Consider the following 15,712-nt stretch of genomic DNA (forward strand, 5'->3'; position numbering starts at 1 on the left):
AGATGTAGCTCAAGGGTAGAGCACTTGCCTAGCATATGCAAGACCCAACATCTCAAAGAAAAAAAAAAGCAGAAAGATAAAAAATAGAATGACAGTTGTCAGGGCCAGAGGGAATGGGAAGTTATTTTTAATGTGAATGTACTTAATGCTTCTTGACGCATACACTTAAAAAGAGTTTAAGTGATTTTGTTACATATAATTTGCCATCAAAAAAAAAAAAGATAGTGAGAATGTCATGTGTCAGGTGCAAATTTTAGGATTTCAGACAAAAATTCTTTTCAGTCACAGTGATCAAAGTTTCCATGCAAAAAGCATGTTAAGCAAGGTGCAGTGGCGCACACCTGTGATCCCAGCAACTAGGGAGGCTGAGGCAAGAGGATGGCAGTTCAAGGTCAGCCTCAGCAGCTTAGTGAGGACCTGTCTCAAAATGAAAAGGGCTGGGAATGTGGGTCAGTGCTTAAGCACCCCTGGGTTCAATCCCTGGTACAAGGAAAAGAAAAAAAGTATGTTAAGTTGAGAGTGGTGGCAATGCCTGCAGTCCCACCTATTTGGAAGGCAGGAGGATCCCTTGAGCCTAAGAGTTAAAGGCCAGTCTGGGCAACATATTGAGACCCCAAAATATGGTCTCAAAAAAAAACAAAAAAAATAGGTTGTGGCAAAGGGCTGGGATGTAGCTCAGTGGTAAAGTACTCCCAGATTCAGTCCCCAGTATCGCCAACAAAAGAGAAAGCCAAGAATGGTGGCATTTGCCTCCTATTATCCTAGTTACTTGGGAAGCTGAGGCAGGAGAATGGAAAGTTTGGGCCTGGGGATGTAGTTCAGTAGTAGAGTGCATACCTAGCATGCTTGATCACCACCACTAGGGAAAGAGGGAAGAGGGCAAGTTCCCAGTCAAGACTTAGCAACTTAGTGAGAATCCAGTCTCAAAGTAAAAAGTAAAAGAGGCTGGAGGTCTCGCTCAGAGGTAGAGCACCCCAGGCTTCAAACCCCAGTAGAGAAAAATAGACATACAGATGATAAAGAACAGAAATGAAAGATAAGTAAAGTGGACACTGTATAGAGGATTTCATCAATGATTATATCTGGGTGAAAAACAGAACTGGAGATGGTTTTCAATTTACAGAAAACAGCAATTTGATATTCCAGGCCCTCCATAATCAGTTGCCTCACTTATCAGTGTTCTCCCAGAAGTTAAACTCTAAAATAAAAGACTTGTTTTTGGTTTTGGTACTGGGGATTGAATGCAGGGGTGCTTTCACACTGAGTTGCATCCCCAGCCCTTTTTATTTTTTATTTTGAAACAGTCTCATTAAGTTGCTGAGGGTGGTCTCAAACTTGCCATCCTCCTGCCTCAATGTCCCAAATCACTGGATTATAGGTCTGTGCCACTGCATCTGGTTCAACAAGAATTTAATCTGCCCTCCTTGCCAGGTACTACCCCAACAACTGAGGCTATCAGTTACTGGCCTTCAAGGAGCTTATGAGGCTCACTTTGTAACAGGAAAAGCAAACAGGGACATTAATAAGGTACAGCACCATTAAAGCTTGCATTAAAATGTTAGCAATAGGAGCTCAGTGGTAGAGCACTTGCCTAGTATGTGTGAGGCACTAGGATTGATTTTCAGCACCACATATAAATAAATGAATAAAATAAACATCCATCAATATCTTAAAAAAAAATTCTTTTTTACATTTTAACTAAAAAATAAATGTTAGCAATAAGCATGCAACCAAAAATGAAAAACTGAAACCTAATACTAAGAGCTCAACACTGGGGTGGAGGTGGGGAGGGGGACAAAAAATGCATCACTGAGGAAACAATGTTACAAAGAAACCTAGTCATCCAAGCCATACTTAAGTCCTGCCTCATTTCTCCAAAATACAGCTCCCTTTATCCCTACCACCTTTACTCCATGCCATCTAAGTTCCTAGCTCAACTCCCTGATTACACATGCATACAAATACAAGTCTTCTCTAAGCATCAACAAAAGTTAAAATAGTTATTAGACCACAAAACTCCCTACAATGGCTTCTTACAGATTGAGAATAAAATCCGTTTATGGGCCAGGGGTGGTGGCATATGCCTGTAATTTCAAGGACTTGGGAGGCTGAGACAGGAGGATTCCAAGTTCAAGGCCAGACTCAGCAACTTAGCAAGGCCCTAAACAACTTAGTGAGACCCTGTTTTAGAATAAAAAAATAAAAAGAACTGGGATGTAGCTCAGTGGTTAAGCACCCCTGGGTTCAATTCCTGGAAACAAAAAATAAAATAAAATCCACATATGGCCCTCTTTGGCCTGGTCTCTCTTCCCTGGCCATCTCATGTGAAGTCCTCTGTCCACCCCAAGAGTACTCAAGCTACACAGGTCTTACCTCAGGCTTCCAAACACATTGAGACTCTTCTGTCTCAGGCCCTTTACACCTGCAGAGGATTCTATTTCTGTCCAAATCTTCACCAACACACACACCATCACCACCCCCAAAAAGCAGGGCTGCAGTGTCTCACACTAATGATACTTTCTCAAAACAATCCCAAGACCCTGACTCTCCACATCTGGCTTATGCCTCCTGAAGAAAACAGTCTCATTTAAGACGTAATGAGTTTGAGAAGCATGTGGTAACATCCAAAGAGCTCCCTGGTATACAAGTGACTATATGGGTCTGTATTCAAAATAGACAGCTGAATGTTAGCACTTAAGATTAATGAGACTACACAGAGCAGTGATTCTCAACTAGGGGGAAGAGGGCACCCCTGACCTCTAAGTCACTGTGTAGAAGATGTTAACTGATGAAAGTGAAGGTGATGCCACATCAATGATGTGGAAGACCAAAAGTATACTGGATAGAACTTACATGTGGGAGGGAGGAAAGTATAGCCAAAAGTAAAGGAAAACCTGGAGAGAGAGATCATAATCCCCCACACTCATGCCCCTTTTATGCTTCTCATGACTTTCTCCCTTCATATAACAAAACTTAAGTTCTGTCCAGTTCAAATGCCATCACCTCCCAAAATCTGTCCTTCCAGACAAAATAAACTCATCAGCCCTGTCTCTAGCCTCCACAAGTTTCTTCCATTGGTTAGTATTACATAAAATTAGATCCACACATTGTAGTTTCTTATCAGTATTTTTATCGCATTAGAGCAGCCTGCTACATCTGGGAGTATGCCTCTTCCACTATGCTGTGAAACCTTTATGGGCAAAGACCATGTCTTAAACACCTATGAGCTCCCCAAAAAGAGGGGAAAAAAATAACTTTAAAAAATTTAAGAAGGGTAAACAATTGAGCAGAGACAATGGACGACTGCTCCACTCTTCACAAATCCTGTTTCTTAAAAACGCCTGTACGATCTTTAAAAAGCACTGCTAAATACAAAGTATCCTTTCATCAAAACGTCAGCATTTCCTTCATCATACATATGAAATGGCTTTAATTTAGTATCTTACTCTCTTTTCTAAGTTATTGTAAATTCTGTACAAAACACACATCCGAATGTTACAAAGACTCAGGAGGACATAACAGAGTGCTAATCCGCGATTGGAGACTACCGCCGCCTGCATTATTGGGAAGTCGCTGCTGCGGAGCCAAGATTAAAGTCAGTCAACATCTTTCCTGACCAGTTCTCTCGTTACCCTCCCTCTTTCCCTCCTTTCCTTCTTCCCTCCCTCCCTCCCTCCCTCCCTCCCTCCCTATCTCTCTCCCTGTGTGTGTCTGTGTCTCTGTCTCTCTCTCTCTCTCCTTTAAAAGTCAAAAATAAATTCTCTAATGCCACTTCTAAAAACTAGGACTAAGTGAAATACGTCCAATTAAGTAGAACAAGGCGACTGAGTACTTTCAAAGTACAGATTGATACGTAAACGCCAAAGTCCTTACGGGTGTGGCGCACCTTACCAACAAGACTGTCAGAGAAAGGGAGAACTAGGACTTTCAAATTCGCCGAGGCCGGAATTCGGGTCCCGCCAATGTCGCGTCCAGCACACCGGGAAGTTTCTGTGGCCAGGAGGGGGAGGGGAGCAGCAGCCACAAAACCAGACTACAATCACCTCCCTGAAAACTCAATGCTGGAACACACCCGCACAGGGACACCGCGCGGACGCGACACCAGAGGAAAGGCGGCTGGGGGCGCACCACAAGGGCCCGCGCACGCGCCAAGGCCCGGGAACAAAGTTTAGAAAACAGGAGAAACTTTTCCAAGAGGAAGCGCCGCGGCGGCGCCGGGCCAGCGGCGTCTCTTCTCCAGCCGCCACGGCCGCCCAACTTCCCGACCACCGGAAAGCAGGGGCCCGGCCCGCACAGAGCCCAAGACCCGGGCCCCGGGGGGGGAGGGGAAGCGGCCGCCCGCAGGACGCCTGACCGTGCCAGCCGGTAGCCCAATCCCGGACAGCGTCGCCGAAGAACGCGCCCCGCCAGGCCACCACAAGGCCCGGCTTCGGGCGGCCGGGCCTGAAGAGCCCCTCGCCCGGCTGGGAACTCAGGTCCGTGCAAAAGGAGGTGCGAAGAGTTACCTGCGGCGAGCGGGACCAAAGCAGGACTCCAGAGGCGCGAAGCCGACGGCCGCCGCTTTGTCTACCTCCTGTCCGGCTCCGAGGAGGAAATGGGCCGCCAGGCGCCCCCGCCCCCCGCCCGCGGCCCCCGCCCCGCGGCCCGGGCCCCGCCCGCCCTTCCCGGCACCTCCCTCCGGCACGCTCTTCCCGGCGCCTCCCCCTGCTGCCCCGCCCGCTTTTCCTGGCCTTTCGCGGCCCAAGCTTTGGAAAGAGATCGTACTGCACGCCCGGACCCCCGAAGGACCTTTGCCTTTTCTCCCAGTCCCCAGAATTACTCATCTCGGGCCCTTAGTGGGCGCTCAGACCGAGAGTGACCCCCGAGAGGGAGGAGGAGCGGTGACTCCTGGAACAGCTCCTTAGCGGGGGAGGGCTGGGGAAGGGCAGGTGAGTCAATCTGTACGCACAGGTGAATCCCCGGGCGCAGCCCTGGTAGACCCCGCCCCGCTAGGCCCCGCCCACGCCCATCGGTGGCTGAGGGGCGAGGTGTAATCGTGTGCAAACTGCTCTGGGGAGTGTCACAGGTGTCCCCAAGTACTAGGCTCCCAGAAAAGTGCTCTAAGCCCACTCCCCGGCTTTACAAAAGTGGGATGGGGAGCAAGTAAAAGACCCACAGCGTGGAGTGAAATGAAACTAGAATTCCACTCTCCGGTAGTGAGGTTGAGCTGGCACCATATCGCAGGCCTGTAATCCAGGAACTTGGAAGGCTGAGGCCGGAGAATCATAAATTCAAGTCCAACCTGGGCAAATTAACGAAACCCTGTCACAAAATAAAAAAATTAAACTAGTCTGGGGAATTAGTTCAGTGGTAGAGAGCCTCTGGGTTCAATCCCAAGTACCACAAAAGAAAAAAAGGGGGGCGGAGGGTGAAGCAACCGAAAAATCACCACTTGACCTGTCCCTGATACCTAAAGCCCTTCTGATCCAAGACAGGAGTCCCACCGGAGCAGCATGCCCTCCTGGGATTGTCGCCTTCTCCCACACACATAAACGTATTTAAGGAACCTAACTAACTTCTATCCCTGTCCTGATTACTTAAGGAATTTTATTGACACCCTTCCTTATTATCTTGGTGAATACTTCAAAACAAAACAAAACGAAAGAACAAACAAAATATCTTAGGGACTCACTATAGGCCTGGAATGAGAAAGTCCTGGGCTGGGGAGATAGCTCAGTCAGTAGACTGCTTGCCTTGCAAGCACAGGCCCTGGGTTCGATCCTTGATGTTTCTCTTGGATCAAGGATTGATACATAAGGCCAATTTTAGTATTGGCTTTTATGTCCAATGCATGATAACAATATCCACAGCTATCTTTGTGCTGAGGACTAAGCAGGGTTCTAGTGTTTATCCTCTATTCAAATCTCCCTCTGCCCAGAGGACATCTGTGAGTTAAAATGCCCACTGTGATCCTTCCCACTAAGGATTGAATCCAGGGCCGCTTTAGCACTGAGCTAAATCCCAGCCCTTTTTATTTTTTATTATGAAACAGGATCTAACTGTATTACTGAGTCTGACCTCAAACTTGCTATTCTCCTGCTTCAGCCTCCTGAGTCACTGGGGTTACTGGTGTGCACCACCCCAACCCACTGCCCATTGTAATTCAAAGCCTATGGGTTTGTGCTAGTTTAAAGATGCTGAGCCTGGCACAATGACCCACACCAGTAATCCTAGTGGCTCAGGAGGCTGAGGCAGAAGGATCACAAATTCAAAAGCCAGCCTCAGCAACTTAGGGAGAACCTGTCTCAAAATAAAATATAGAAAGGACTGGGTTGTAGCTCAGTGGTTAAAAGCCACTGGGTGAATCCCTGGTACTAAAAAAAAAAAAAAAGATTGACCAGGTTGGGTGACACACTCCTGTAAACCCAGCCACTGAGGTGAAAGACTAAGGCAGGAAGTTCACATGTTCGAAGCAACTTTGTGAGATCTTGTCTCAAATGAAATTTAAAAAGGAAAGGGGGATGTAACTCATTGGTAGAGTGCCCCTGGCTTCAATCCCCAGAAGAGCAAGACAGAGAAAAATGCTAAAAAAGGCAATAGGACCATGAAATAAGGAGTAAATACCTTTTCTTTTAAAAGAAAGATAAACTTTGATAAGGACATTATTGTCCAGTTCTACCCCCTTTTGTTGCTGGTGTAGGGTCTTTGCTCATGTAGTTTCCTCTACCTAGAGTGCTTATGCCTCCCCTATATTCCACCTGACTAGAATATAGTAATCAATAAATATTTTGAAGTAATAAGAGATAGAGTTAAAGAATTATGCTTCATAACTTTGTGTATTCATTGCTTCACACCGGACTAACTACTTAATTTTCAAGGCCTCTTGTTCAAATTTTTCAACAATTTCAAGACAACAACAGCAGAGCATTAAACCAAGCATGGGGCCCTAAAGATGAAAGTACAGGGTTTGTTTTGAGAAAAGGAGGGTCAGGTGACAGAATGATAAGAGATTCAGTGCTGTTTAATCTGAGGAGAGTCAATTCCCTACTGAGAAACTCTAAAATCTTACTAGGGAAAACTTGAGCATTATATCCCAGATAGTTGCTATGTGCTGAGGAAGCAAATAAAAACTGAATAAAACTGGCTTGATCCTGTTTTCAGGCCACTTAAAATGAAATGCTAAGATGGGCATGGTTACTCCGGAAGCTAAGGAAAGATTTCACCTAGGACAACCAGGGCAACGTAGCATGATCATGTCTCAATATTTAAAAAGTGGGGAAGAGAGCAGCTAGGATATAGCTCAGTGGTAGAGCACTTGCCTAACATATGAAATGCCTTGGGTTTGATCTGCAATGCTGCCAAAAAAAAAAAAAAAGTAATGGCAACAGATAAGAAAAACAGATAAACCATAAAAAAGAAGAACATGCCTGTAATCCCAGCAGCTCTGTAGGCTAAGGCAGGAGGATCACAAGTTCAAAGCCAGCCTCAGCAACTTAGGCCCTAAGCAACTCAGCAAGACAAAATACAAAAAAGGACTGGGGATGTGGTTCAGTGGTTCAACCTTCAGATCCAAAAAGAAAAAAGAAGATTAAAAAAAAGAAAGAAAAGAAAAAGAGCAAGTATGAGGATAGGGAAGAGATATAAGTAGGGTAAGGGTAAAAAATAAACCGAGTCTGGGATTCAGTAACCTGAGGAAATAACTTTTATGCTGTGACACACTCCAGGCAGGCCTTAGCTCTCAGCTCTCCAGCAAAGTTGCTTTTATCAAAGCAACTGTGGTTGGCCTCCATGTTGCCAACCACAATGATCAACCTCTTTCCTTAGTGTTCTTATATAATCAGCAGCAATTGGTCACTATCCTCCTCAAAACACTTTCTTCATGGGGCCTTCAGGGCACCAAGCTCTTGGGATTTCTCTCCATCCTCATTGGCTATGCTTCTTAGTCTCTTTTGATGATGCCTTCTAAACTATAAATGTTAGCGCAATGATTCTCAACGTGTACTCAGGGGATCCCTGAAACCTTCTCAGGGAGTTGTGGGAAGCCATCCTTATTTAGTAGAATCAGACTAGGTTGAGCCATGGGACAAAGAGGCTGGCTTCTAGGAACTGCTGGGAGGCATGTGGTACTGCATGGGAGTGGTTCCCTGTCTCCTTCTGGAATTTTCCCCCCAAGAGAATGGCTTCCTTAACTCCAACCTATCCTGAGTTGGAGGAGAAATTCCTCCCCGTCCTGGCCCCCTTTACCCTTTTACCCCTTTACCCCAGTATGTTATAAATAAAAGAGAGTTGGGTGAGTTGTTGTAAGAGGCCAGAGCTAGTATGGCCTGACCTGTCATGCCCCCTCTCATATAAAAAGAGTATTGGTTCTTGTGTATTTGAGTAGATAAGTTTTGGGGATAATAGATAGAAAAGCCACCAACATCCTCCTCCAGCGGTTAGCCCTTTTCTCCTCCACACAGGACATGGCAGAGAGGACCCTCACAGGGAGTAATAAAGTAAAAGTTATTTTCATAACAATACTAAAATATCATTTACCTTTTCCACTCCCATTCTCTCATGAGTGTAGAATAGAGTGTTCTGCAGGCTACATAATGTATGATAAGGCATCTCAGGGAATGTGGAAGCAGATATGAGATATTAAGTGAGACATTAAAGAGATTTGCAAAATGCAAAACAATAACACCTGAATTTTGTTTTAGAAAACATTATTATTTCTCTCTCTTTCTTCTTTTTTTTTTTTTTTTTTTTGGTGTCAGGGATTAATCCCAGGGATGCTTAACCACTGAGCCATATTCCTGGCTCTTTTTATTTTTTATTTTGAGACAGGGCCTCACAAAGCTACCAGGGCTGGCTTTGAACTTGCCATCCTCCCGCCTCAGCCTCCTGAGTCACTGGAGTTACGGGCATGGACTGTAGCACCCAGCTTCATTTTAATTTTCATACAATAAATATTATTAAATAAGACTTATTTAATCTTGCTTATGCAAGATCCTGTAGAGATCCTTAAATTTTTTTTGAGTGTAAAGGGATTTTTTGATTTTTGTTTTTATGCTACAAATTGAACCCAGGGCCTCACACATGCTAGGCAAACCCTACTACTAAGCTATATCCCCAGCTTTTTTGGGGGGGTTGGGGGGTGGTCTCACTAAAGTGCCCAAGCTAACCTCAAACTTGTGACCCTCCTCCCATTGTCTCTGAGTCACTGGGATTACAAGAATGTGCCACAGTGCCTGGGCCTCTTTTTAAATTTGCTGTTATACCATTTGATGATCTTATCATAGCTTTTGGCTATAAATATGCTGACAAGTTCAGGTTTATATCTTCAATCTGAACAGTTCTCCTGAATTCTAGACTCACATACCCAGCTCCCTATAAGAAATCTCTATTTAATATCCAGTAGGCATTAAAGCATTTCAAACTTTACATGTCAATATGTCCAAAAACCAGTTACCTAATACCTCTATCCAAACCTTCTAACCCCACAGTTTTGATTTCCTTAAATGGCAACTTCATTCTTCAAAAACCTTGCCGTTACCCTTAACTGTTTTCTTTCACTCCCACATTTTACACCTGATTCCTTCAAAATACACTCGGAATGTACCAACCTTTTTTTCTTTTTTTTTTTTTTTTTTTAAATCATCTCCATTATTACCATTCTGAATTAAGCCATCACTATCTCTTAGCGTGAATTTCACAGGACATTTTCAATTCGTGTACCTACTTCTGCCTTGCCTCACTCAGTCTGGTCTTAATTCGGCAGCCTCAGTGAACCTGTTAAAACTTTAATTCCAAACATGACACTTCTGCTCTGCCCCAAACCTTCTCCAATAGCTCTCATCTTACCAAGTGAAAGCCAAGATCCTTATAAGGGCCTCCAGCTCACTTGCCCCCACACGCTTCTCTGACACAGTGGCCTCTTTACTATTCCTGGAACACATCAGGCAGGCTCTTGCCTTCGGGCCTTTCCTTTCTGCCTGGAATGCTTTCCTCCAAATACCGGACTGACTCACTCCCTTACCTCTGCCAGGTCTTTGCTAAACTGTCACCTTCTCGGTGAGGCTTCCTCTTGGCCACCATATCTGAAATTACAATCCTCATCTCAAGGTTCTATCCCACTCTTCCTAGTTTATCTTCTTAGTATGTATCATCTTCTGACATAGTCATATTTTTCAAATATATGTATTTTGATGTATATAACCATATAGAATATATTTAATTATATATGTAGTTCATTGCTTTTTTCTTCCCACTGGATTTTTTTTTTTTTTTTTTTTTGGTACCGGGAATTGAACTCAGAAGGCACTTTCCCACTGAGCCACATCCACAGCCCTTTTTTGTATTTTGTTTAGAGTCAGGGTCTCACTAAGTTGCCTAGGGTCTTGCTAAGTTACTGAGGCTGCCTTTGAACTTGTGATCCTCCTGCCTCAGCCTCCTAAGCCACTGTTTACAGGCATGGGTCACCGCTCCTAGCTTCCTACTAGATTTTAAGCCACATGAAGGGGAGAATTTTTGTCTGTTTTGTTCATTGCTGTATCCCTACTGCCTTGACTAGTGTTTGGCACATAGCGGGCCTCTCAATAAATATTTATTGAATGAATAAAAGAAGGAATGAGTGAGATCTAGAGATGTTGACAGGGTAAATGGGGAGGGAAAGAGTTGATTCTAGAACAAGGGAATAAGCAAGTTTGAAGGCCCTGAGTGCCATTCCAGGAAAAGAAGTTCTATGGTCTGGGAACCGATAAGTTGTGCGTAGGTTAGACTGGAGAGGGTTTTGTAACACTTTAGACTTTACTGTGAGGGAAATGGGTAGCCCCAAAGATTTTAAACAAAGGGATAACATGATTTTTTTTTTTTCTTTTGTGGTACTGGAAATCAAATCTAGGGCCTCATGCACGTTGGACAAGCACTTCCATTGCTGAGTTACACTTGTGGCCCCATATTTGCATTTTTTAAAATTCACTTTGGACAAGAGAAGATAGTAAAAAAAATGCATAGAATATCCAATTTGTGTTTGAACAGTATACACATGTTCATTTTAATGCCGTTTTCTCAAAGCAGCTGAGCCCTTTAAAATATATCATTCCTCTGTTCAAAACCTTCCAGTGCTTGCCATCTCACTCTGAATAAAACCTACATGATCTTGCGCAGTCACCTCAGACTTGTCTTTGGGATGTCCTTTTCATTTTTCCATTCAAGTTCACACTGGGATCCTAGACATTCCTGTAAGGCATGAAGCACTCTCTTGCTCCAGGTCCTTTGCATTTCCAGTTCCCTCTGCTTGGAATGGTTCTCCCCTGATAACCCCTAGCTCACTCCATTCCTTCATTTATATGTCTGCGCAAATGTCACCTTATCCAAGAGGCTTTCCCTAACTACTCTTTGCAAAATAGCACCAGTACTCATTCCATTCCCTTCTCCTCATTTTATTTCCTTACTTCATTTTACTTCATAGCATTTATCACCACCTAATACATTATATGGTTAGTTACATATTTACTTATTGTCTGTCTTCTCCCATTAGAATGTATGTCATTAAAGCAGATATTTTCTGTTCACTGTTATAACTCCAGCACCTAGAACAGCAACTCACAAGTAATGGTACTTAATTGCAGAACTGAAAATGGAGATGGGCTGGGGAGATAGTTCAGTTGGTAGAGTGCTTGCCTTGCATGCACAAGGCCCTGGGTTCGATCCCCAGCACCACAAAAAAAAAAAAAAAAAAAAAAAAAAAGACAGTGAAAATGGAACACAGGGGTGCTTTACCATTGAGCTACATCCCCAGTTGCCAAGCATTTCTATTCTTTATAGCACTCATTCTTCTCTAGAATTGTCTCATCAACTGGTTTCTTTTTCTTTCATTAGGAGGAACTGTAGAAGGGCATCATCTTGTCTTTCACTTCTCTGCTCCCACAATTAATTTCATTAATTAATTTAGAAACTAGGGATTGAACCCAGGAATGCTTTACCACTGAGCTACATCCCCAGTCCTTTTTATTTTTTGATACAGGATCTCACTAAGTTGCTGGGTTTGCCTTGAACTTGCAGTCATTCTGCCTCAGCCTCCTGGGTCATGGAGATTATGGGAGTGCACAATCACATCCAGCTCTGTTTCCATCATTTTGCACAGTACCTTGAACATAAAATACACTTTAAAAATGCAGAGGGCTGGGGATATAGCTCAGTTGGTAGAGTGCTTGCCTTGCAAGCACAAGGCCCTGGGTTCAAATCCCCAGCACCAAAAAAAAAAAAAAAAAAAAAAAAAAAAAATGCAGAGAGCTAGGGATGTAGATCAGTGGTAGAGCACTTAACTAGCACCTAGCATACCTAGCATGCACAAGACTCTGAGTTAAATCCCCAGTAATGCAAAAATAAATAAATAAAAATAAATAGGATATATATATATATACACACACACATATACATATGTGTATATATATATGCATATATATAAAGAATATATACTGAATGGTCATAGTTATAGGAGGAAAACCAGGTGTCATTGAAGCCAAAGACTTGGTTACTGACGTATATTGATTGCATTCGATTTAAAACCTTGTGTTTCAACTCATTTTGGGTTGCTGAACATTAAGCATACACCCACCAAGTTTAAAACTGTAGTAAATATAAGGAAAAAATTAAAAGTCAATCAATAAGATTTTATGGACTATTATAAAAAGTATTACAAAACAATAATGTCAATAAAGATGAATTATCAAAGATCACTTTAAAGATTCTCTAGGCCTGAGGCTGTGGCTCAGAGGCAGAGCGCTTGCCTAGCATTTGTGAGGCCCTGGGTTCAATCCTTAGCACCACATAAAAATAAACAAAATAAAAGCATTCTATCTTCAACTACAAAAATTAAAAAAAAAAATTCTCTAAATTGTGAGGACTTCTTTTTGTTTTAACAAATTTGTTCAAGTGATTGATATTTATTGATGTAAAAAACTGAACCAGGTACAGTGGTACACACCTGTAATCCCAGCAATTTGGAAGGCTGAGGCAGGAGGATCGAAAGTCCAAGGTCAGCCTCAGCAACTAAGTGAAACCCTATCTCGAAATTTAAAAATTAAAAAGGGCTGGGGATGTAGCTCAGTGGTAAAGCACCCTTGGGTTCAAACCCCAGTCCCAAAACAAAACAAAACAAATCAAGACAAAAAACTGAGTGATTATGGTTTTCACACACTTATAGAACTGTGATTAGAAAATAAGAAATATTAGGGCAAATTATGATCCTCTAAAAACAACATCTTACTGAGTTTGGACTCCAGTACACAGCATTTGCCAGACTTCTATAAAATCTAGATGTTTTAGTCAGTCAGCTTTTTTTGTCGCTGTGACTGAGGACTTATTAAATAATTACGGCATGATAGCTAATAGCGTTGCAGTTTACAAAGCGTTTCCTGAATGTTGTCTTTTTTGATCTACTCCACAATCCGTAAGGAATATAAAACCAAGATGAGTAGGGTTAGGAATGTAGCTCATATGCAAGGTCTTGGGCTCCAGTCCCAGTACTGATTTTTTTTTTTTTTTTTTTAAACTGGCCACCATGGCACACATGTGTAACCCCAGCAATTCTGGAAGCTGAGGCAGGATCTCAAGTTCAAGTTCATCCTCAGTCTGGACAATTTAGTGAGACCCTGTCTTAAAATAAAAAAATAATAATAGTAATAAAGGACTGGGGATGTAGTTCAGTAGTAGAGTACTCTTGGATTCAATCCCTAGTACCAAAAGGAAAAAAAAAAAAAAATGCCCAGCAAAAAGACTAAAATCCCAGAATGATAAAGTCAAGAGCCAACTTAGCAGCTGGGCATGGTGGCACAGTGGCTGTGGAGGCTGAGGCAGGAGAATCACAAGTTCAAGACCAGACCTAGCAAAGTAACCCAACCCTAAGCGATTTAGCGAGACCCTGTTTCAAAATAAAAAATAAAAAAGGCCTGAGGATGTAGCTCAGTGTGTGCCCCTGGGTTCAATCCCAGCATTAAAAAACCAAAAAAATTAAAAAAAAAAAAAAAAAAAAATCCAAAACAAAAACAAAAACAAACAAACTTGGCAACTAGTAAAGAGAAAGTTGGAAAATCTTTACCTCTTTTACATCTTGATGTGGCCACAGAAAGATGAGCACCTTCCCCACTCCCTCCCTGAAGTCCCATAGGAAAGATCAAAGGGACTCTTAGCTTAGCTTGCTTAGCCTGGAGAGAACCCAAGGGATTGGATTTGGACAAGATTCAGTAAAAACAAAACAAAAGGTGAAACCAAAGTGTGAGATGCTTCAGGGTTAGCCAGATGCCTGATGGTCTTGGTAGCCTTTCAGTTCCTTTTCAAATGGGCAGGAGAAAAGCAGAAAATACCTGTCTAGGTGTTTTGTCTGTTAGCTTACTTAACAGCAGGGTATTTTCCTCATCTCTATACAGCTCAGTAATTCTCAGCTCTGACTGCACATAAGAATCAACTGGAGAACTTTTTAAAAATATGACACCAGACACTACCTCTAGAGGCTAGGATTCAATTGTTCTTAACTAGGGATTTAGCATTTTAAAATTCTCCCTGGTTTGTTAGGGTTGTAGCTTAGTGGTAGAGTGCTTTCCTAGCAGGCACATGGCCCTGGGTTTGATCCACAGCACTTCTGTATTCTTTTTTTCTTTTAGTACTGAGGATTGAACCCAGGGGTGCTGTACCACTGAGTTACATCCCCAACCCTTTTTATTTTTTATTTTAAGACGAGGTCTGACTAAGTGTCCCAGACTGACCTTGAACTTGCAGTTTTCCTACTTCAGCTTCCAGAGTCACTGGGATTACAGACCTGTACCACCACACCTGCCTATTCTGGGTGATCCTAATAGTCAGAGTTGAGAATCACTATAACCAGTCTAAACCTGAGCAGAAAACAAACTAAAGTCATGTAAGCTTAAATTTTTTTTTTTTTATCAAAATTCATTTGCTAATGGAAACAAGATGTATCCCATTTGTTTACAATAAAAATAAAATTTAAAAAATTCATTTCCTCATACAATAATAATTGTTTTCACACTCTCAATGACTAAAAATAATAGCTCATATTTGCTAAGTCTTTGGTGGATGCCAGTCTTGGTGCTTAAGAGCATCATATTTCATTCAAGCCAGGCTGATAGTTACTACTGAAATCTTTATTCTATCTGAGAAAACAGGTTTAGGTTATAGGGGGCATCTGTGATGGTGCTAGAACCCAGATCTGCCAGAATCAGAACCAAGCTCTTACCATCCCCATTTAGCCTCTGAAATGTCGATGGCTTAAAAAATAAAATTAAATTAAAAAAAAAAAATCATGGTAAAACCACATTCAAAACAGTTTTCATTTAAAAAAAAAAAAAAAACAGTTTTCATGTCAAGATTATGCCCCAATGGAGGTAATTTGAATGCCTTTTTGTTATGTCCTACACATTTTGTCTTTGTGCACAACTTCAAGCAGTCTGACAGATGAGGTTTTTTTGGGAATTTGGGGGATCCAGGACAGGAATTCACATGTATCCTTTACAGGCCTCTCCTAATAGAAAATAACATTGACTTTAACCAGTGAGTTAAATTATAAATTAAAAGAACCAAACTTAAGTCCTTGACACTTAATGAAGAATGTGTAAACTCTTTAATTCATGTTATTCATCCTCCCTGCAAAAACTGGAACCAAGATTTAGTTTAGATCTCTTAGTTCTTAAATCAGTCAGCAGTGGGTGTTCATGATTCTTTTCTCTGTGATAAG

At 42.3% G+C, this 15,712-nt stretch overlaps 1 protein-coding gene across 2 annotated transcripts in view; it reads right to left on the reverse strand.

Annotated features, from left to right (window-relative positions):
* The window catches only part of CTNNA1 (catenin alpha 1), a 218,666-nt gene extending 214,003 nt beyond the window's left edge, over positions 1-4,663 (reverse strand). Inside the window, exon 1 of one of the 2 annotated variants that reach the window (XM_079143939.1) lies at positions 4,506-4,663. The gene's annotated coding sequence lies outside the window, so the exon portion shown is untranslated. Of the gene's footprint in view, positions 1-3,891; positions 3,913-4,505 lie in introns of those variants that run through there. The other variant, XM_079143940.1, reaches the window with a different exon arrangement.
* Positions 4,664-15,712: the final 11,049 nt, after the last annotated feature.

The sequence above is a fragment of the Sciurus vulgaris genome (genome assembly GCF_902686455.1).
Source record: "Sciurus vulgaris genome assembly, chromosome: 6".
NCBI classification, from domain to species: domain Eukaryota; kingdom Metazoa; phylum Chordata; class Mammalia; order Rodentia; family Sciuridae; genus Sciurus; species Sciurus vulgaris.